This window comes from Pyxicephalus adspersus, chromosome 1 (genome assembly GCF_032062135.1).
Source record: "Pyxicephalus adspersus chromosome 1, UCB_Pads_2.0, whole genome shotgun sequence".
Lineage (NCBI taxonomy): Eukaryota > Metazoa > Chordata > Amphibia > Anura > Pyxicephalidae > Pyxicephalus > Pyxicephalus adspersus.
The window spans coordinates 12262850-12286633 of record NC_092858.1 but is presented as its reverse complement, the minus strand read 5'-3'; the positions used below and the strand labels follow the sequence as shown (position 1 = coordinate 12286633).

The 23784-nt window shown below is 39.2% G+C and overlaps 1 long non-coding RNA gene across 1 annotated transcript; it reads right to left on the bottom strand.

Moving 5' to 3' along the window:
- Window positions 1-204: 204 nt before the first annotated feature.
- Window positions 205-16215, bottom strand: LOC140342491 (uncharacterized). The gene is made up of 3 exons (XR_011923093.1): window positions 16089-16215; window positions 6315-6398; window positions 205-297 (listed from the first exon to the last, which is right to left on the bottom strand). It is a non-coding gene; the product is annotated as an uncharacterized lncRNA (long non-coding RNA).
- Between the last annotated feature and the right edge of the window lie 7569 nt (window positions 16216-23784).

The window sequence follows — 23784 nt, the reverse complement described above, 5'->3', positions numbered from 1 at the left end:
GAGAGTCAGGAAAGCCCAATGAAACCGCTTATCAGTGGATGAGGATCTACATACAAGAGAACATATCATATTGCTCTGAATAGGTAAAAACAGATTCTTATTAAGTAATGTAATATTTTCAGTATCTAAGGTCCAAAATTGTTATTCATACCTGTAGAAGGTTTGGATACAAATCCTGGGGTTGTTGTAAGGAAGTTTATCAATGGGCCACCCACTAAGTAGGTCAATGCTTTGCAGGAGTTGTATATGGTCTGGACCTTCATGGGTTTCGTTGTTCAGGAATATGTTCAAAAAGTCCTGAAAGAAAAAGAGAAACTTATTAAAGTGTGAAATGTAAACTATTGGTGAGTTGAACATTTTTAAATAAGAAATTACATTTACTGAATACATATTTTTATAGTTCTTACAAAAACCCAAATGATTACCTCCATCAAGATTTTTAGGACTACTGACAAATTTTGGGGTATATATATAGTATACATTTAGGTATATTTATGTAAGTATACATTTTTGTACCACTTCTTATTAATAATTTCTATTATCCTTTTATGTATAAAGTGCCAATATAAAAGAACTCCACATATCAGGAGAACAGAACTCTGCCCAATCCAGCCTACAGGATTTATCATGTGAACATGTGAACACAAAAAATTGGGAAATGGTACACTGGATAATTAGTGATGGTAAAGAGAGAGCAGAAGAAGAAGAGAGCGGAAGAAAAGAGGAGTAAATAAGAATAAACATGTGAGTTGTAACAGCTTGCTTGACTGTAACAGTAGAAACATATGAAATTGGATAAGGTAGGGAATTCCAGAGAGTGGGGGCAGCACTAGAGCAGTGACTGCCAACCTTTTGGACCTCACAAACCACTAAATTTATGAACTCCGGACTGAACATGTGCGGGTAGTTGTGTGTCACTTAAAGGGGAAGAAACTTCTCCCAGAGTGAATTCATGATGCCAGAATCCATCCAGAGACACAACCCACCCAGCACCCTAAGCCTGCCAGAGATATGGCTCTGGCCTGTATGCCCCCCCCCCCCAACGGGGTCAGGAGAAGGACTCTGTTAGGGAGGGCACACGGGCCAGGGCCACATACCACCAAAATTTTCTTGCGAACCGCTTGGCGACAGTTGCACTAGAAAAATCTTGGAGCTCTTAATGTACAAAGAATAGCATGGCAATGAAATGGAACATACATGAGATCAGTGAAGTGTAAGCCACCTTATATTTACTTACTTGGTCTAGGTGAATGACTCTTCCATCACAAGGCATGGAAGAAAGGATGAAAAAGACAGCTCTGGCACAAACATAAGTCAGTGGGTAGGATTCAGACCAAATTGTAATGATGTCTTTTTTTCTTTATTGTTAGAAATTTTGGATTATTGCTTTAATTTTAGTGTCTGAAAAATGACTGACAGTTGATTCTGCCCCTTCTATTCTGTGCTCCGAACAATCAGTGAACACTAAAAACACAGATGTAGGAGCTGTTGTATTTAATTTGAGTTTTTGTCTATCTGGCCATGGCCAAATAAACACAGCCAAGCCAGCGACCTCACTATTTAGGGTACTTATCAGCACATTAATGCAGCAAACCCCATTGGCACTTAAGTATTCCTAGTTTATTTAATTTCTGTGAAGTTCAGAGAAAAACAAGAGACTGATATCAAGTCAAAGAAAGGTAACTACACTGGTATAGCTAAAAATAAATAAATTGAATGATAGTTTAATGATTGTGTGTACATCGTGTCACGTTGGTATCCAGTAGTAGACAGTCACATTCATAATGTCATTTTGGGAATATTTTTTAGCTTTCCATGGAGTCCATGTTAATGTGACTAACTACTATCAGCTATACATTCTCCAGCATAAATGAGAACCCTCATACACATGTCAAGCTGATGTTTTTTGGCCCATGTTTGTCCCTCTTGCTCCTTAATTGAGGCCTCCAGTAGTTTAGGAATTTAGATTAAATGAGGCCCCAGCTGTTCCCCAGTTGCTAAATGACCCACTTTCAAGCTTTTATTTGCAGCTCATATTTTAAATGTTTAATGAACACTTTCTATGAGATAAAATAGTGTAAATTACATGTATTACTTTAAAGGTCATTATTAGTGTGCTATAATGGTTTTCTAGAATCTAATAGGTGTGGCCCTCAATGAACATATTAAGGCCGCTCGAACATTTACATTACAAAGTTTTGCCCCTGCTTAATCTAAACATAAAATGTATATGTACCATTATTAAATGCTTTGTTATATCTTTTTAATAAGTTTAAAATATTAGCTAGAAATCTAGCAGGGTAACAGCTTCCTGTGTCTCTGCAACCACCATATCTAACGAGTTGTCAACTGCAATATATTTCATTTTTGTTCTTGGGTATGGATACACTTTAGGATACCCACTGACTATTCATATGCATGAAAGACGTGTACAGTGTTATAAACAATCCAATAGAAAAATTAGCAATATCTATGACTAGCTTGCATCAGCAAAATATTAATTTTATATAGTTGATGATATGGGTCTGATTTATCCAACCTATCCAAGATTGGGGAAGATAGATCAGTGTTTCTCAATCAGGGTTCCTCCAGAGGTTGCTAGGGGTTTCTTGAGCAATTACCAATTTGTGTCTTTTAAGTTAGTTTAGGTGACACCAATGATCTTTTTGGCTATCTTTAAGGGTGACATTCTTCCCAATGGCCAAGAATATAAGAGGCATTCTTCCTATGGATCACCAGGCTAATATACTGTGAGCAGTAAATATATAATAAAGTATAGTATATTACTAGCAGGGGTTCTGAACGTTTTATTTCGAGGATTGACCCATGTTAAAAAGGTTGAGAAACACTAAGATAGACTTTCATAGGAGAAGCTGAGTCATCAGCTAACCTGGAATAGATTTCTTAAAATCATTTGCTATTACGTGGCAAATGTTTTCAATTCTGGGTGCATGGCTGGTTTGCTGGTTCACCCAGACTCAACCATGATAGTTCTACAGTCTTAGAAAGGTTTGATAAATCAGGTCCACTATGTTAGCCATAGAAAGAAGAGAAAACCAGTTCCTTTTTTGCTAAAATAAAAAAATTATTGCTGTCTACTGAGGAGTCTAGACATTTTGAGTTTGTTATTAAGATGTAAAACCTAAATAGGTACCATTGTTTGCTAATGCAGTGTGTACCATAAATGGCCTCCATATCCACTGGAAAAGTGGTTGGTCCTCAGGCTGGGTTTGCTGATGTTAAAAACAGAGACCTATTCAAGCACAAGGTATGTTGAAATTGGTAACTGCAGGGTGGTAATGCAGCAGTACATTCATGAGAGAGAGCACTGTTACCTTGACAGGAAGTTTTTAAACAAGGATATTTATGGCAGGATAACCAGGTACTATTTTAAGATGCAGATCTACAAAGTTTGAAATTGACTTTTGGAATGACAGTAACATGTGAAAGCTGACATTTAGAAGGGTTACATGCAGGAGTGTAGTCCTAAAAAAAGAAGAGGGGGCACAATACTATCCATGGTGAACGCGCATCATTTTTATGTTTTTGTGCCCGCCCCACTACACTCCTGCCTATGTGTCACTCAAACGGGAAGTAACTTCCTCCAAAGTGACATCATGATACCGGAACCCGCCCACTCTCCCATCGCAGGTCTGAGCCTGTGATAGGAGAATATGTGGGTTGTGTTCAGAGAGACCGCCCTGAGCCTGCAGTTCCATACAGGAGACATGGTCCACAGCTCTGGCTGGTGCCAGGGGAGGACCCCCCCTTCTCCTGACCCTGTGGGGGGCGGACCGGCCAGAGCTGCCGACCACCGAAGAGATTGAGGGCATGTTCCTGCCTGTGCCCACCCCACTACACCCTACACAACATTGTGGGGTTGATTTACTAGAGAAATATAGGCCGTTCACATAGCAAAGTGAAATATCTCATTGCAGGGGATATTTGTATTATGTTTAATTAATGAGATGAAACTGCTAACTTCAACTATCCAATCATGTCCAAGGAAAAATGTTATTCTTTTGTTAGATTCCTTTGTAAGTAACTGGGTAATGTAATTGTAATATTCTGTTCCCTCCATGTTTAGGACATCAGTACAATGCATTTACTAGCATAATGATTAATAGGATAGCACCAGAGTCCAGGGGTAATAGGCCTGATTTATCAAAGTTCTCCAAGACTGGAGAAGATAGACACTCATGAAACAACCTGGGTGATCCAGCAAGCCTGGATTCTCTAAAAAAAATGATTTGCCATTACATGGCAAATATTTTTAGTCCTGGACCAGATCTGCTTAAGTTTCTTCAATGATAGTCTACGTTCTCCAGTCTTGCAGAGCTTTATTAAATCAAGCCCATTGTCTGCAAGGACCATTTCTCCCATGTTACAAATTTACACCTGCTTCAATTTCCACCTACAATAAATAAAAAAAGAGTAAATCAACTTTCACCCCAAAGCTGGTCGAAAAGTATAAATATAGGGTCATAAATGAAAGTTGTTTGTAGATGCAATAAAAATAAATGCCTTTTTGTAGAAAAGACTAAAAGTAATTTAGCATATGTATGAGTACATTTTTAGATTCTACTAGAAAAATAATGAAGACCATTCCTGCAGGAAACAGTCCATATATTTAATGAATATATACTACTAGAAAATTAACAGATCTTCAAAAAAAATTCAGACTAAGCTCTTGTGAAGGACAAGGATTCCTGGAACTATTTTTTTTCCGAAAAACTCTTTTTTTTTTTAAAGAGAAAATAAAATGATGAGCTAAGTCAATTCTAAAACATTATGGTTCTAATCAATCTCTCATATTCTACAACATTTGCAGAAATGATTCCTTCCTTCGGGATATATTTTACCATTAATCACTTGGCAGGATTGAAATTGGTACTATAATGTATAATCAGAACATCATATTAAAATTATGCTGTGAATTACCGGGCTCGTATATTGCTCAATGTAAACGAAGGAGGGTTTCATTACACGGCTGGTGATTTATTTTTGCGCAGTTGGAAAATTAGAAAAGCTTCATAGGGAAGCAGGTGTCGCTGAAATCTTCTCTGACAAGCCCGAGTGACATTTATTTACTGGTGACTTTCCACATGCTAATCCTGAGGAATTACTAAAGGTGCTTGGAAAGCAATTAATTTGGTGTTTGATTCTACAGTATGGATACATAATTAATTCCATTGCAGTGTTTCTTGATCTTTTTAACATATGAGAAACCTTGAAATACCTTTTGGGTCTTCAGGGAACCCCGACTATAATTACTATATTCACAGCTCACAGTACATTAGTGTGGTGATCAGCAGGAAGAATTTCTCTTACATTGCTGGCCATTGGGAGGAATGTCACCCTTACAGATAGCCAAAAAAATTATCAGTGTCAGTTAAGCTGACCTGAGCAGAACAAATTCCTCATTGATCAGGGAGCCCCTAGCAAACGGTTACTTAAGAAAAAACTGCTTGTTTTTTTCTACAAATAGGGTAATAATGTTCCATGATTACCGTGACCATTTTACATGAGTCCCAGTGAGGATCAACTGGAAAGCAGAATGAGCAGCTTCGTCCAGTCTTCTATGTTATTAGTCATTTGCTAAAAAGTTTGGCTGGAAAGATTTACATTCTACCAACACAAGGATATAGTCAGAGCCAGACCAGTTGGTCAATTCAAGCTTACATTGGCAGTATTAAGTGAATCCACCATCATTCAGGTGTGATGGAATCTGCAATTGCTAAACTCATTGTAAAGAACACCAATTGGCTGAATGTAAAGCTCATCTTGCTGGGTCGGTAGTTCTATTTGCACACCTATTACGAGCATGTAGAAAACTGTGTGTCAGTTAGGCTAGGTTCATGTCTAGAAATGTCTCTTACCATCTCCTGTACTATGTCCACACTCTCTGACCATCTCCTGTACTATGACAACATTCCCTGACCATCTCCTGTACAATGTCCACACTCTCTGACCATTTCCGGTACTATGTCCTCATTCCCTGACCATCTCCTGTACAATGGCCACACTTTCTGACAATGTCCTGTACAATGTCCTCATTCCCTGACCATCTCCTGTACAATGACCACACTTTCTGACTATGTCCTTTACAATGTCCTCATTCCCTGACCATCTTCATTACAATGTCTGCACTTCCTGACCATCTCCTGCAGCATAACATATGCTTATATGGAGGCTGTCAGGGGCTGGAGCCAAGGCCCCTTATATTTTCTAAGTTGAAAAGAGATAATATTTATGTGGTAGTAGAATAACCCCAATCATCTTGCATATCACAAATAATCATTGATTATTCTTACCTGTCTAGATATGGCAAGCAATGAGACGGTGTCATGGCACACCACTGTGGCATTTCTCCTTGCATTAGTCAATATAGCCACATCCTAGAACACATAATAACATCAAACATTAAAAAGAGACCTTTAATAAAGAAAAATAAATGCATAAAAATCATTTGATTCCAATATTGCAAATTATATGCCCAACAAAAAAGAGGAGTAAAATATTCATGATATGTATATTGGGGTGTAAGCAGATACATCCCACCCATTCACCCCCCAACACCTCCAGATTCTGTGGTCAACCATTTTCTATCTAAAATTTGTACATTTTCAAAAAAGATTTGCAAAAATAGTTTATGACGGCAAAGTTGCAAAGAATAGTAAAGCAATGTGCAAATCTTGGAAATTATTGATAAATGGGCCGTCTTAAAAGTTAGGCTAAAAGCATTTTTTTTTAGCTTCAGATAAAGAGAAGACTTAGAACTCCTGTTGGTTTTTACTGATATCTAAGGCCTTATTAGAAAGATTTTCCCATACTTACTGTCCAGGTGACAACTTTGTTACTAGACAGAAAGTGATAGAAAAAATGAAAAAGCAACACATACAGATATAAAAATCCATGACCATGGTAGCTCGGACCTTCGAGCCCATCCTTTATCATCCCATCAGAGCCTCTGCCTCCCCCAGACCCCCCACCTGCTTACCAACCACTCCCCCCCATTAAATACCCAAACACCAATCTTGCATTTAAATTGGCTAGCAAGCAGCCAATTATTTAACCATCATTAAATAAATTAAGCATTCAAGTAATTAACAAACAAATATCCAATAATAAATGAACAACAAATAAATAAATACATTTTACACTTTTAATATGCCAGCATACATTAACATAACACACAATTATTATTATTATTATTATTATTATTATTATTAATAAACCAGGATTATATAACACCAACATATTACATTGAACATAACCTAATTAACCACCCACCTAATTCCCCCCTTTTAATAATACATAACCATAACCACAATACCCATAATGTTAACAAACTACAAACTCCCGGTTATACACCTAAATAACCAGGCTGCAGGTCTCAAAAGGCAAAATCCACACTCAACAGTAATTTATCTTGTTCAACATCTCCACCTTGGCCCCTAGCCGCTCAGCATCCTCTCCGGAGCCATAATCATCTGTTCACCATTAGGGGGAGACGCAACAAAAGAGGATGTTCCCCTGCCAAAATCCACCACTTTACCATGCACTGGATCCTTGCCTTCCAAGACCCCAACCTCTAAAACAGATTAAACTTTCAAATTATAACCTAAAGAGAAGGGATGGCTGGGCAGGAAAATTTTTTCTTCCAAAAGATGGCCTCTCACTTCCTTCCTGCCCCTTTTAAGTTGTCCTATGCCTAATCCCCTCCTACCTCACTCTCCACACTAGCACAACTCCTCCTAGCCTTACTTCATTTTATTACCCTTAACACCCCTGGGCTAGGCCTAGCAACCTGTCATGTAGGCCCTGTGCCTGATTTCTTACGGCTATGGGCCTCTTCTATAGGTGTGTTAACCTTCCCCATTATGCATAAAGGAAGAAAAATTTTTTTCTGTTCAGGTATCTATTGGAGAATTCCCCTTCTGTCTGGTAAAACAGCATCAGAAAGACAGACAGGGTAAATTTCTCTGATGGATGATATCAGAAATTTAGAGCTCTCCTATGTCCTTGTACTGGTACTAGTACTAAAGCAGTGTATGTCCCAAAATTTATTTTAAAGGTCAGGTTGGAAGTCAAGAATCACACTCTTAGCTGCCCCTAAATGTTCACTTTCAACCATTAGCTATGTGAAGCATTTGGTTGCAGTTATGATGGGCGTTTTAAAGTATTTTCTATGGCTTGCATTGGTTGTAAGACATTGCAGGATAATTGTTTTCCTGCTGTTGTATTCCAAACCACTGGGAAATGCATTTTGGAATTAATTGAGGACCAGACCGCCCTGAGACCTGACTTCCTTGCCACCAGAAGTAAAAGCCACTGTAGATAAAGAGCCAATCTGAACTCATCCTAAGAGTTTAAACGTAACATAATAGTGATGTGCGCTAGTTCATGGGACCCCAACCCCCAGCCGGTCTGACAGGTGGGTCGCGAGAGCACGGAGACCAGCGGTGGTCCATGGCTCTGGCCGGTGCACCCCTCAGTGGGGTCAGGACCATGCTTGGGGGGGTGCAGCGGCCAGAGCGGCAGACCATGTCTCCATTGTAGGCTCAGAGCAGTGGGTGGGTTGTGTCTCTGGATTCCACAACCCACTCTCCCATTCCAGGCTTAGATCTGCGATGGGAGAGTGGGTGGGTTCTGGCATCATGACGTCACTCTGAGGGAAGTTTCATCCTCTTTGAGTGACACATGGCCCATGCGCGGTCTGGAGTCCATAGATTTAGTGGTCCATGAGCTCCAAAAGGTTGGGGACCACTGCGCTAGTTGTTTGAATTTGTTCAGTATTCACTGCAGCAAAATGTGTTCTAGATAAATGTACCCATGGCTGTCATTTTTCTGCAAATTTTTTAATCATAGTTGAAGAGTAAAAGAACATTTATAAATAAAGAATTACAGAGAGCATAGATCAAACAGGTCAAATATCATAACGGTTAACAAAAAGAAGAAATCATATAAAATGTTTCACAAACCCTCCAGTACTATGAATATTATTTGTTTGGTGTGGCTTTGCACTTTCAAAGAGGTATGAGCAGCCTCCAGGCATACCTGCCCCATGTTATTGTTCTTATATATATGTTCCAGGAAGGAGCTCTCATAGATTAGTTAGTTAGACCTGGACTGTAAAAATTCCTGATTTAATAAAAAAGTTTGCACACTTTTATACTTTGTTTGAAACAATGAGGGTGTGAGGAGTAGTGATTGGTTGTGTCTGAGAGTGTCATGTGACTAGGGTGCCTGGCAAGCTGGCTGACCGAGCAGTTTAGTATAAGTGTTGTCCTGCTATGGTTGGATGAGAAACTTATAAAATGCACCAAAGAGTAACAACATTCTGTCATGTGCTTTTTGTGCCCATACATTGGAAACCCTCAGATAATTTAAGTGGGAGGTTATTTTTATGGGAGAAACCTTGGAATATCCTTTACGTCTTCAGGGAGCCCCTGCTATATTAACTATATCCACTGCTTCTAGTCTGGATTTAGCACCATCTGCTTTCCACCTTTGGGATGTCTCAAAGAATCTTTAAGGGGAAAAAGATTTTAACGTGAAGCCATTGTAGCTACAGGTACGCTGTCAAAGAAAAAAATTTTTTTGCTGATGGAATTAAAAAGTTGGCATGAAGCTTGGAAAAACGCATCACAAAGGAAGATGACTATGTAGAAAAGTGATGTAATTTGATTCTTCGTAAATAAAGTTTAAAAACGTGCAGACACTTTTTGAAGAACCCTCCTACTCAAGGCCATTTTAAACTAGAAACTAAACCCAAACGCTAAAAAAAAGGTTTAAAGGTAGGTCCTGTATTGCAGAAGGGACCGGAACTCACCTGCCCTTGCTCCAATACAGGTGCAGCCATTTTTACCCAAACTTCTTCTTGGAGTTAGGGTAAATCTCAATTGGCCTAGGATGACGTAACTTCATTTAATCCCGGCAGCCATAGGGGAAGTCAAGATCCTTTTTTGAAAAATGAAGACAGTGATCAGGCAGGTATGTTTTATTGCAGAAGGGATATCGCATGTCCCTTACTGCAATAAACACCTGCCTGATCGCTCATTTTCAAAGTGGAATATAGTTCTGCTTTAATGTTGGAAGAAGTCCCCCACAGAAAGTCTTGGTGCCACCTTCTGTGGGGGTGCCAGGCTTCCTGTATGCATATGTATTCCTTGCTGAAACACACAGGTGAAATCCTTCAAGTATACAGTATAGATCAGTAGGTAATCTAGTAGTTTAAAAGTATTGCATTGTTAAGTAAGTCTGAGTCATGTGAGTGCTGGAGAAGGTCATCATAAGCTCTACACTGGTGGACTAGGCAAACAAAATTAACTATTGTTAGACTTAAATATATGAACATGGACCAGCTGCAATACTATTGAAGAATGGACACACACTATGCAATGGGTTCAATGTATTAAAGCTCTCCAAGACTCGTGAACGTAGACTATCATGGGAGAACCTGGCTGATCCAACAAACCTTGAATGTATTGAAAACATTTACCAACTACTAGCAATTAATTTTTAAAAAATCCAAGTTTTGTTGGATTATGCAGGTTCTCTCATGATAGTCTACATTCATCAGTCTTGGGGAGCTTTAATAAATCAAGCCCATTAGGTGCAGTAAACAAATGTTTGAGAAAATTATCTTTAAAAAGTTCTAGGTTCATTTTAATGATCAAAACAGTTCCATTAATATGTGTTATCGCTCTTCTGTCTGATCCCCCTCTACAAGGATGAAGGTGCCATAAGTAGCACACTCTGCCTTGAGCATTTTCTGAGAGTTATTTAGAATTATTGTTTTTCTATCCTGACATATAATTAATGGCCTCACACATTTTTAATTGTTTTAAGCAAATTAAGGAGTTTGAGAACATTAGTAGCTATGACAAAGAAATATTAATTAGCCATCAGACTAAAAGTAATGGAAAGGATACTCTTTTTCTTCTAATAGGGTAGATAAATCAAGCAGGTGATGATATACAGAAAGGGAAATATTTGCATTTTTCTGTATTCTATTCAATTGCAAATATGCATGAAAATGTAATTAAAACACATGATCAGTGTTCAAGCTAATGTCAATCCTTTGATATGGGAAAGGTTACCTATCATAGGCCAGGGAAAAGCACAGATTAGGGCTTATTAAGCGGATTGCACAGTGGCTCGGTGTGTAACATTGCAACTTTTGGGTTCATTTCCCTGTAGGGCTTCACGTGTTTGGAGTTTATATTCTTTCCTTGTGTTTGAGGAATAGATGAAGCCTGAGTAAAAGATTTACAGATTTACAGCTTCTCAGAAATCCTTTTAGGATTGAACTGGTCTCAGACATTGACATCTCTGAACATTAATTGGTGGTCATAGAATTCCCATGTTCGCAAAACAACCTAAACTTCTTTTCCTTTGTTTTTACCAATCTTAGGGTTCCTCTAGAGCAGTATTTCTTGACCAAAAAAGCCTTGAAATTGTCATCTAGCCTTCCAACTAGATCAATACATACCTTTCCATAAACAGTAAACCGGATTTATCAAAGCTCTCAGAGACTGGAGAAGCTCAGGAAGTCTTTCTCAACCTTTTTATGGGCAACCTTTGAAATAATAAATACTATATCCACACTATGATCAGTAGGAAGAATGCCTCTTACATTGCTGGTCATTGGCAAAAATGTCATCCTTACAGATGACAGCCAAAAAGATCATTGGTATCAGTTAAACTGGCCCGACAGTCACAAATCGCTCATTGCTCAAGGAACCCCTGATGACCTCTGTAGGAACCCTGGTTTAGAAACAGTTCTTTATAGGTTGCTTTGGTTCCTTGAGCAATGATCAGTGATGGATTATTCCCTTGCCTAATGGTGTTTGCATAGGTCCAGCACCAATGGTAATCGGCAGAACTATCTGTATTGGACCAGTGGATCTTCTCCTCTCATATCTTAGACACAACTTACACCAATGATCATATTAGCTGTCTGTAAGAGGGGCATTGTGTCCACTGGCCACCGTGCAAATGAGCATTCCTCTCACTGATTACTATTGAATTGGCATACATTGATCACCAATGATCACCACTGTTGGCCAATGTTGGCCATTCTTTTTATTGATCACCAAGGGTCCTTCCCCTATTGTCCACCAACGCAGGTTGGGACACAGATCTGCAGATACAACTATTTTCTGGCTGTTGTTTGAAGAGAACGGAGTAGAGGCAAAGGTAGTTTTATTTTTAACTTTTTAATAATTGTTCTTTAAATTTTTTTTAAATTTTATTTATTTAATTGTTCTTCTTTTTACTTTCGGTGAGAAAAATATAAAACACCAAGGGCAATTTGCATCCATTTTGTAGCAGTAGTTGGGATGTTTAGATAAACGTTGGGAATCTTAAATGATCTTGAATGTAAATGTAACATAGACAAACTGATAAATCATCTTAGTGAGAAGATTTCTTTGTGTGGCTGGAATCACAGCTCTACGGCTATCTCAAGTCTATTAATAAAAGATACATTTTTTTTACATATGTACAAAAATATTCTAATGGAGGCAGGATTCCTGCAAAGCTTGTACTGTAGAATGTCTCTGTGAGATGTAACAGAGAGGATGACACAATATGCCTAACTATTTCTCAGTTCCCCGCTATCACGTTCAATGAAAAGTGAAGAAATTGGCGGCTCAAGTTAATTAGGAAGCCCACAGGTATATGAGTTAGGTGGCACTAATTAGTGAGACTGTTCTCTAGGAGGATGTAACATCTCTTTCCCCCGGTGTCTGGGCTCCTGGAAGTTGCTTGGAGCTCTCCTTCGCGGTGGGGTCTCTGAGGTCTCCGCTGCCAGCTGGGATTTCATGCTATTGAACTTTCTCTTTCCCTGAAAGTTTCTCTTAATGATTTGAATAATTCACTTTTGAGTTTGTAATTTCAACCACTAAAGTTTTGGATCTTTTCTTTGCTTGGGATAAGATGGCTGCGCATTGAGGCCTTGTGTGTTATTTGTGCAGTTGCTTTAAAGCTGACTTGTTTTCAGAAAAAACGCAAAAATGAAAGCTAAAGAAAGTCTGTTTATAACCTCTAGCAAACATGATGGAACCCCTACACTTGGAGGATGCTCATGCAGCTGTTTTTGTTCTTATCATTTCATATTTATATTAATAAATTAATTTTACAGCTAAATCTTCTAGCATTGTCAAACATACCTCCAAAAAATAATGACATTGTTGTAATAATGGCACATGATTTTTTTATACGATGCAGAAGAAAAAATGATATCTAGTGGTAGGTAGTCACAGTCAACTGGACTTGTTTCCGAGCTGCTTCTTCAGTGATTCAAGTGTAGGAAAAGACTCATTTATATCCACAAGGCTTAATCACCTTTAGCCAATCACCATGACACGTGATATTGCAGATGTGGATTTTCCAGGATCAGGAGTGTAAAATGAGCTTAATCTCTTTGGTGTCGGGAAGTCTTTACATATACTCCACCAATGACATGGTCATTAAGCGAATTGGTTGTGCAACTAACCTGAAAAATAAAAAAATCACACTTACTTTTTGATTCCACAGATCCCTCGATCCTGCTGGAGAAGCCCTTGATCAGGTCCCATGCTGTCCTGGAATTCACTGCGCGTGCATGAGATCGTTATCTCTTTCCCCTAAGTGACTGAAAATGCCCCTTCTGGGGCATGTGCAGAAGGAACAGCCAAGAGCCTCCCGGGATGCGTGACGTAGGCGTAGAAAGTTGAGGTGCTTTTTTTTAAAAAGGGTGTTGTATTTTTTTTAAAAAAATTATATATTTACTTTATATAACAGGGTTATCTACCCCTTTATGTAAAGTACAAATATGAGTTTAGGTCCGCTTTAAACGAGAAGCTTAGTAAAGAGCCGGTCTGCAGAGCTGCAAGCGAGCAGCATGTGTCAGTCTGCAGACCAAGATCAAGGAGAAGAAGGACAACATAGGAAGAAATATGAAGCCAATATGAATGAAGAGACGATGCTGCACAATTGTACACTGTACAGTTTATGTACAATGTACTCATCAGAGAGCCAGTCATAAGTGCAAGCGGTCACTAAACAGTTAAGTTGTTTATTAAGAAATAACTGTATAGGTACTTTGAATTATATGGTTGAGGGTGTGAAATGTCAATATGCTGTGGTAGATATATGAAAAGGTCTGGAAGGCAGATGATATTGAAGGCTCCCACCTCTTTTCCAAGTTGGTTCTAATTTGACATAGAAGGTCATTTTCACATATCTTTCAAACAGTTGTCCTCTTTGTCCAAAATATGCACTTCCATTCCATGGTGATTGGATTAAGGTGCTTATGCAATGCAGGATAGGCTGCCAAATGTCTTCAACATTTCTAGAACATGTCCAGCTGAATGTGTCTAATTACTACTAGATATATATTGACATACATGAGAACCTCCACAGACAGAAAAAAAATGATGGAATCACTCAACAATGAACAATAAATTATGGAATAACCCCAAAAAGTTCACTTTTGTACTTTGTTGCACCTCCTCTAGCTTTTGCTAGCTTGGACATAGACTTCACAAAAGAAAACGAATATTCTTCATGAATCAGGTTGCAGCTTTCTTGTATTGCAGCTGACAGATCAGCTTTGCAGTATGGAGTCTTGTCATTGACCATAATATTTAATTTTCTACAGTATTTCCAAACGGACTGAGATTCTGTTTGCTGGTCATGCCATTGAGTTGATATGCCTTTCCTAAAGATAAGTTTAAAGGCTCTGTGGTAAGATGCATTATCATTCGGAAAAATTACTTCACTATCACTAAGGCTGCTTTCCATTGATGGTGTCCAAACATCTCTATGTTCACTTCTCTGTGCTTTTCCTTTTGGGTAAGCCACTTCAAAGGTATGCCAATCTCATGTGATCCTCTGCACTTACATCCACTTTCTGCAAAGCAGCATCGTGTAAAAAGTTCAGAACCATTCACAACAGTAGAATAAGGACAGATCATTTACTGATGGCCATAGGAGGAGGTACATAGGTGAACACTGTAAGTGATGAGGAATACAGCAGGTGTGGAATTCAAAGAACTGGGATAGGCAACAATATTTTATGGCCAGCAGGCTTAAAAGGGCCAGTAAGCTTTTGCATTAGCCAGCCCCCTAACAATGAAAGGGGGTTCAAATCGGAAATATTGTAAACATACCAAAGCCTCCATTGATACTTTTTGAGAGGATGGACTTATTACTTATTCTTTTTTTTTTAGTTTTCGCATGGGGTATGGCAGTGGGCAGTATGTGTAGAAGAACAGTGAAGAGTGTAATATGGTGAGTAGTATGTGTAGGGGAGCTATGTGGAGGGTATGATGGAGGGGTATGATGGGAATGTGCAGGTGCTTAGTTCAAAGCATATGACAGTGAGTTTTGTGTGGAGGAGAAGCAATATATACAAATTAATAATGCTAGGGGAATATTAGTGGGCAGTATGTGTGCAGGAGAGGCTCAGAAGGTATGACAGTGGATTGTGTGAGCAGGAGATGAGTATAAGGGGTATGATAACGGGGATATGACTGCTGGCAGTTTTTTGCAGGTGAATGCCACTCACAATAGAATTGTGTGAATATGTTCAAACGAGGAACTTAGAGGGCATGAATGCACCTAGTATGTACTAAAGAGCAGTAAGGTTGGCATGACAAAGGTAAATATTTGCTGGGAAGCAGTGCAGTAGGTCTACAACAAGTTGAATGGTTGCATTATGCCTACTTTGCTCTTTTGTTTTTGTTTTCAATGCAGTTTTCTGGAAACCAACCCATCTTCAGGCACAAGCCATTTCTTTGGAGTCTAGCATTCTAATAGAAAACAAAAAATGTAAATACAAACCTCCAAAACTTTTTAACAAATTTAGCAACAGTGGGAAGTCAATCAAAGCTCCAGGTAGATTCATGGCACTGAGCGCTGATTTGTGATGTTTGTACGCTTGTATTAAAGCTTTAAATCAGCACAGAGGCCCTAGATGCTTCCCAAGAACACTCAACACAAACAGGAATGTATTAACCGTTATAATTTGCAAACCTTTCCTTGTCTGTAGCATAGCTTCCTGCACATGGGAATATGATGAATAAGCACCTACGTACCCCAAAGTACTTCCCTTTCTTCAGGAAGGCCATCGTCTTGGAGAAAAGCTCCCCTGTCTTCTTACTGTGTGACACTTTGGTTACAACGGCAGTGCCGGAGAGGATCAGGTAGAAGTTCTGAGCGATGTGACCTTGCCGTATGATTACTCTTCCGGGTCCAAAACTATTAAGAAAAGAAAAACCCCCAATGATTAAAGATTGTTACCATGCACAGCACATAGCGCTGGCAAAGTCAAGGTTTTTTTCTTAATAGCTGCGCATTTCATAAATATTCAGATCAGCCAAGCAAGTTAAGAGATATCACGCTCCATTTTAACAACTGTCTGGCACTTGTACAATAAATAAAGATTAGAAGGAAATAAAAACTTTCTCTTTTTATAGGAAGTTTGGAAGAGATATGTTGGTTTGCCGATAACGCCTTGGAGAGCTAACACTGAAGTTTCCACAGAGCAATTTGATGTGTAGGAATTAAAGATGTGTTTTATTGAAAGTTAAACTGGGATAGAAATATGAGGGCTGCCCTTGCTGTTTTTAAAAGAGCAGGGTAAGGAAAGAACACACAGACAGGTTGAGGAGCATGCTCTCATCCCTATGCAAACAGCACATGTATTCCTCAATTGACGGAAGGCGGCCTTTTCACACCCAGATTTGTTCTTGCTGCCTGGTTGATTGGTCTTCAGCTCTCTATGCACCTGACCTGAACCATGTTTTGGATTACTTGTGGCAACCCAGATTGTATCCTGACTGTGCTTTTGGATCACCACTCTGTTACCCTTACATGCACTCTGAATTATGGTTGGAGAACTTGTCTTGTTTCCTGCTCTGACCCGGTACCACAACTATGTCGACAACTTCTATCTATGACCCAACCTGCCTCTGATCTGCATTCCTGTACCTTGTCTACCAGCACACTGTTCATCTGTTTCTGGCACCCAGAGCTTCTCATCAACATCAGAACCCCTGGTGCCAGGTTTGTGACACACTGGGTCTGATTTATGAAAGCTCTCCAAAGCTGTAGAGCAGGGGTCCGCAAACTTTTTTGGCCACTAGGCCATATCAGGGGTGGGCAGGAGCACACTAGGCTGGACTCTGAGTCCCACCCTAATGACTCCGCCTACCACCAGGGAATGCCCACTGAAGTGAAATACCTCTCCTCCGTATGTATTGTGAAGGAGAGGGATTTCCCTTCAGGGAGCCTTCCCTATTTACCGCGGCGGCGGAAGAATCAACGCCGGCCGAGGTAAATAGGGGAGCAACAGCAAGGACGCGGCACTGGAGCTCGGGTGGCTCAGGAGCTCCAGTGGCTCTGGTAGTTCCTTACGTCCCTGGCAGATCCGGCCGGCAGATCCGGCCAGATCTGGCCTGCATTAGGCCAGATACCGGCTAGTTTGCCGACCCCTGCTGTAGAGGATACACCTTTATCGGTGAAGCTGAGTGATCCAGCAAACCTGGAATGGATCTGGTCCAGGATTTAAGACATTTGTTAGCAAATAGCAAATAACTTTATAGAAATCTATTCCAGGTTTTCTGGATCACCCAGCTTCACTGATGAAAGTGTATCTTCTCCAGCCGTGGAAAGCTTTTTTAAAATCTGGTCCACTGGCTCAAAGTAAGTATGCAGATGGGGAATGCAAACTTTCAATGACTGTATGCTATTACCGGCCTGGTGGGGATGATAGAAAAGCCAAGAGCTAAATGACAGATTTAGAGTCTAGACATTTTAAAGCAAGTCAGGAGGTCCTGTACTTCTGTTCTTATCCTACATTTGCAATGTAAAATAAGAAGATGCTGTACTCATTAGGATTGAGTCCACCAATACATTTTATCCAGACATACAACTTTACCTCACAGCTCTAGTGTTCTTTAAAGTTCAGCTCATGTAAAATTAAAAACATTTTTGGGATCTTTTCCCTCATTTCTTAGAAACAAGTTATAAAATAAAATCTCTCCGTAGTATGCACTTCTGTCATGATATTCTTGTCACTTGTCAAGCTGTTTGTCACTTGGATCTGTCTGTCCGTAGAGTCAACCTATCACTATAATTATTATTATTATTATTATTATTATTAATATTACACAGTATTTATATAGCGCCATCATATTACGCAGCGCTGTACAAAGTCCATAGTCATTGTGACGAACACCCTCTCAGCCCGCACCGCTGTGCATAGACTTTCCAGCACGCTCAGCAACAGTCCACGCACCAGCAGGCTGAAGAGGGGCCGTCACAGAGCAAGATTAACCACTCTGGTAACCCTTGCCACTCACGATCACAGGTAGACTTCCACCACATGCTTAGACGGAAGCACGCACCGTTAACCTTGACAACCGCAGTTATGTTTCTGCTTCTTTAGTGTCACCCGCTGCCACACCAGACACGAATGTCTCAGAAATCACAATGTTTATAGTAGCGTTTCGGGTTAGCAAGTTACACTATTTCTACTTAGCGCTTTCAGAGATTCAGCTTACACTTTTTATAGTGTTTAATGAGTAAAAACATACAAAAAGCAGTGCATAAACAAATGATAGAAAATTAAAGACTAATTTAAGAACAATACCAGAATAATAGCAGAACTATAGCACCAGCATAAAATAAAAAGGAAAACTCTGAAATAATACTTAAATAGAGGGAGTTTTCTTTGGTACAGGTTGCGGTGTAAAGTCCAAGTTATTAGTCAGAGTCACTGGGCTCCCTGCAGTGCTCAATGTGTCCGTGCCGTTGTCCTTAGCAACAAGATGATGTCAGTGAGAGCTCCCTCCGCTGGGCCTTCATGGCTTTTTCTATGCCAACCACAGAGGTGGGACTAATAAGACAATCCAATGAGAGCAGGGTGGGGGCTGTCTGAAGGGCTGTGTCTACATGGAATATGATGTTCTATGGACATTTCCCAAAACGCCCTTGTTCTAGTCATTAATAATTATTTCACACGTACAGGTGTACAAACTAGGCATGTCTGGGACTTATGGTTCACCAGAACAGGCTACATATGGTTTCCAGGCCTTCCTGAGGCCTAGGAGACTAGTCGTTGGTTTCAAAATGCTCACCATAACGATCTAACTACAAATCAGTCACCTACTACTTCATACAGAATGGTATATTGGAAATATAAAGAATATCAATAAATGGTATTCAGAATACATCTCAGAGTTCAATCAGGGCCACTCTACTAGCCTTATCTGAGTTTTATGACCCCTGGAGACACAAAACTCCAACTTTTACAATGGGTGTTATAAACTAGAGGTTCTGGAAGGATGTAGCTTGTCAGATCAAGGAATATCTGATAATGGGAAATTTATGACCCTGGTCTGTTAGAGAGAAAATTTCCATCAAAGACATTTTAAAGGAAGATCATTTATTATCACAGTCATGTCAAAGGGGCTCACAATCTAATGTACAGTGTCCACCTCATATGTCTTTAATACAGTCTGAGGTCAATTTTTTTGTGGGGTTGGGGGGGTTAGCCAAATAACCTAACTCGATGTTTTTGGAATATTTGGCCTATCGTTTAGTTTGCCTGTTTGTAGAATACCTATTATTGGTAATCTCCCTGCCATAGGAGCATTTCCCTATTACTAGAGTCCATCTCCTGATGATATTTACATGTTATTGGTAAAATCTGCAGGTCTTTGGTATCTTCCTGTTGTTAATAATACAATTAGGTCATGGATATTTCCCAGTAGATGGTAATACCTGCCTGCATATATATAATATTTGAATTTTATCCTAATTCCTAATTCTAACAAACCTGTAATGGATCTGGCCAAGGGCTGAAAACATTTGCCAATTCATTCCAACTTTGCTGGATTACCCAGGTTCTCCCATAATATTTGCCTGGCTTGATTGAGTTTGATAACTCAGGCCCAATGTGTAAACATAACACTTGTTGATCCAGTCTTTGGACAGTGGGGGTGGAAAATACTACAGCGTTAGTTAGTGCAAACTATGCCCAAGCAGTAGTGGTTAAAAGGGGTAAAAAGGGCCTCAGGGCACCAAAATTACCTGGAGTCTGAAATTATTGGAAGAATAATGCCTCTAGTTTGTGTCAGTGAAAGTAATGGTGCCCCATTGTTGGTATCAATAGAAAGAATATTATTCTATTGTTAGTGTCAGTGGGGAACTGTGACCCTTATTGGTATCAATGCAAGGATTAATGTCCCATTGTTGGTGTCAGTGGGAGGAATAGTGCCCATCAGTGCCCCACAACCTCTAAAAAAGAAATTTTTTTTTTCAATCATAATTTTGCCCCATACAACATTCAGAGTTTCTGTTTTGGTGAATTTCCACCCTTGTCATAGGCCATTGTTTCTCAACCGTTTAATATGAAGAAATCTTTGAAATAACTTTGGAGTCTTCAGAGCACCCCTGGTATAAATACTATATTATCCACAGATCACAGTACATTAGTGTGATGGTCAACAAGAACAATGCATTTTACATTGCTGACCACTGTAACCCTTATGGATAGCCAAAAAGATCATTGGAGTCATTGGTAACTGATCCATGATTCTTGCCCATTGTTCAAGGAACCCCCAGCAACCTCTGGAGGTGTCCTGGTTGACAAACACTGGCATAGGCTGTAATTTTTGCATCCAAATTAGTTTTTCTGTAAGTAATGGAAATTGTTACATAAATAAAGGTGTAACTTTTCCTGTAATCTGCAAGTTGAAATATGGTTTCTAATGTGTCACAAAAAGTGACAAAATAAAATCTTCCAGGTCCATGTGTGTCAATTGCAATAATTGATTACCCACCGAGGAATATTTCAGTTTATGTCAGATTCACTGCTTTATAAATAGACCCCAAAATGTATTACATTTCCCTTGGATTCATAAATGTGATTGACGCATATATACTAACTATATGCTTTCCTTAAAAAAAAACAGAACATTTCGGGTTTATAATTTTTACATTCATCCATCATTTTAAAAAATCACAGCCTTCAATCAAGGTTGATTTTCTTGAGTGAAAATATTATTTGTTCCACCTAACAATTACTAAGCGGAACAAATAATATTTTTATTTAAGAAAGTCAGCCTGATAAGAGGGCACAGTACAAAGAAATACAAATCCTCAATTTCTAATGCTGGGGATAAATCTGGGTCAGTGTTTCCATACAAGCCACGTATGTTTTGTTTGATCACAACACCAAGTTGATGTACAAGTTTCTATCTGGCATTATCGGTCTTCTCAACTCTGAGAAGTGAATGTTAGACATTCTTTGATAATGTTCACAACAGAAAGCACGTAAAAAAAGCTCTGACCTTTACTTGAAGAGAATAAAGACTGGCATGCATTTAATTATCTCTGCAAGGTGTTTTCCTACCTGAGCACAATCTACATGTTCAGTCTTTGTGAATTATGTTTGGATAAGTGTTGATTGTTCTCATTTCATGGGAAGTAGGAGAAATGCTTCACTACTTCATTGAATTAGGTGATAATGGCAGGGACCATCTGATGATGACTTCATTTATTAGCCCATGACTTCTGTAATTGGAAAATACCCAGGCATGGGCGAGCATATTGTGTAAAATTCCCCCACCTACTAGATTGTAAGCTCTTTGGGGCAGGGTCCTCTCCTCCTGTATCACTGTCTGTATTAGTCTGTCATTTGCAACCCCTATTTAATGTACAGCCCTGCGTAATATGTTGGCGCTATATATATATAATCCTGTTTATTAATATTAATATTACCTATATGCCTTTCTACCAATGGCCAGCCCCAGACATTGTCATGGAGAGGGGAGAGAAAATTCATTAAGGCCTGGTTCACGTTTACATGGGTGCAATAACATGACTTTATAAATAATATTTGTGCAATGCACTGGCGTGACATAGGATAGGCTGTTTACTGTTTGGCAGTGCATAAAAAGAAGCACGTGCACTTAGTTATATTTCAACCGAAATGCATGGCAGGTAGGTGAGGAGAGGCTGTCAGAACAGTCTTGGTCAGCGGACTAAAAGATAATATTGGGCCTGATTTCATAGTTTAAGTCTAGAGAAGATAGACTATGAAGAGAGAACCTGGCAATCTAGCAAAGCTGGAATGGATTTGGTCCAGGACTGAAAACATTTGCTAATTTATATCAAATTATTTTTTTTTTAATTTGGAGGTTTGCTGGCTCACCCAGATATACCTATTATAGTCTACCTTCTCCATTCTTGGAGAAGCTTTTATAAATTAGGCCCATTGTGTAAGATGGGATCCAAAAAATCAAGAATGCGTTAAGTAAGGGGTCAGGTAACACGAATAAAAAAATATTTTAAAAAAATCAATAAAAAACACTGGTCACAGGAGCCGTTGGAGACCTTTCAGCACAGGGTCCTGAAGGTGGTATTAAATCATCTACTAGTTGCCACTGTGAGCAATGAGCATGTATTTTGCTCATGTACAAGATGAGTGCACAAATGCACATGTGCCAGCCCACAATCATATGATTATGTGTGGCTCCATGCTCAAAACCATGCATTCTATGTTTAAGACCATGCACATGGGCACCCGCAGGTGGTTGTGCTAGGATTGGGCAGTTGGCCAGAGGTAAGAACCAAAGAAAGCCATGGAGGATCCAAAAGATTGGCACTACCAGAAATGTAAGTGACCAGACGCCAGAAGTAGATTTCTCTGTATCAAAGCAGCATTTGGTCGTTTATAGGCATTGCTTGCTTATGAAGTTTTTTTAGTAATAGGGTCATTTTAATGAAAATAGTAAAATATATGTTTTAGGTCCCATTTAATTAAATGTATAAAGTTTGCAAAACTTTCAGTGAGCTTTACTCCCTTACAATTTTGGTAAAGCTGACATGAGTGAATATTACAGCTACGCTTTAACTTTAACAATACGTACAGATCTTTCCTACACCACCTCCAGAAAGGACTACAAAGTCCTCAGCATTTGGCTGTGACACAAGTTGCCATGCACTCCTGACACATTTGCACATGGTTTGAAAGCCTCTGAAGAAATAAGAAGGTAGCATGTTTAAGGCCAAGGCAAGGGGCAATACAAAAAGGAAATTTTTATTTGATATTAATACTTTTGAAGAAGAACAGTGCAAAGACTGATGCAAAGAATGGGAACAAAAGTCTATGGGAAAGGGCAGCACAGAGCTAGAATCTGATTCTGTGCAATGCGTAGGCATTACATTATTACCAGAAGAGCCACAGGAGAAGCATACAATTACAGGAATGTTATATTTCTGTCTCCTGTGATAGGAAATTCTTTAATATTATCAGATGCAAAAAGTAGGATGAACAAGACAAAACTTCAAAAGTAAGAATATAAAAAAATCTTCACTTAAGTAAGTAGATCTGCAGTTGAAACATTTTTGAAGGTAAGGTTTTATCTGCTTGGAAATTGCTGTCTCTGGTTCTTATTTCTGTATTATTAACATGCTAATGATATTTTTATATAAAACCTTTCTCTTTTTATTATATATATCAGATCTCTTTTTAGACCCAGTGACAATATCACAGTTCTTCTCTATGCCATGCAGGCAGAACATAGTTGTTACTGCTGGTCAGCACCCTGCCTTGGTGCTCCTGGTTCATGATACAAGCAGTAAACTGGAACTTGGTGGGAGTTATGCCAATATCAAAATTTTACATAGACATATACCGTGTTTCCCCGAAAATAAGACACTGTCTTATATTTTTTTGGGCTTCCAAAAACACACTAGGTCTTATTTTCAGGGTAGGTCTTA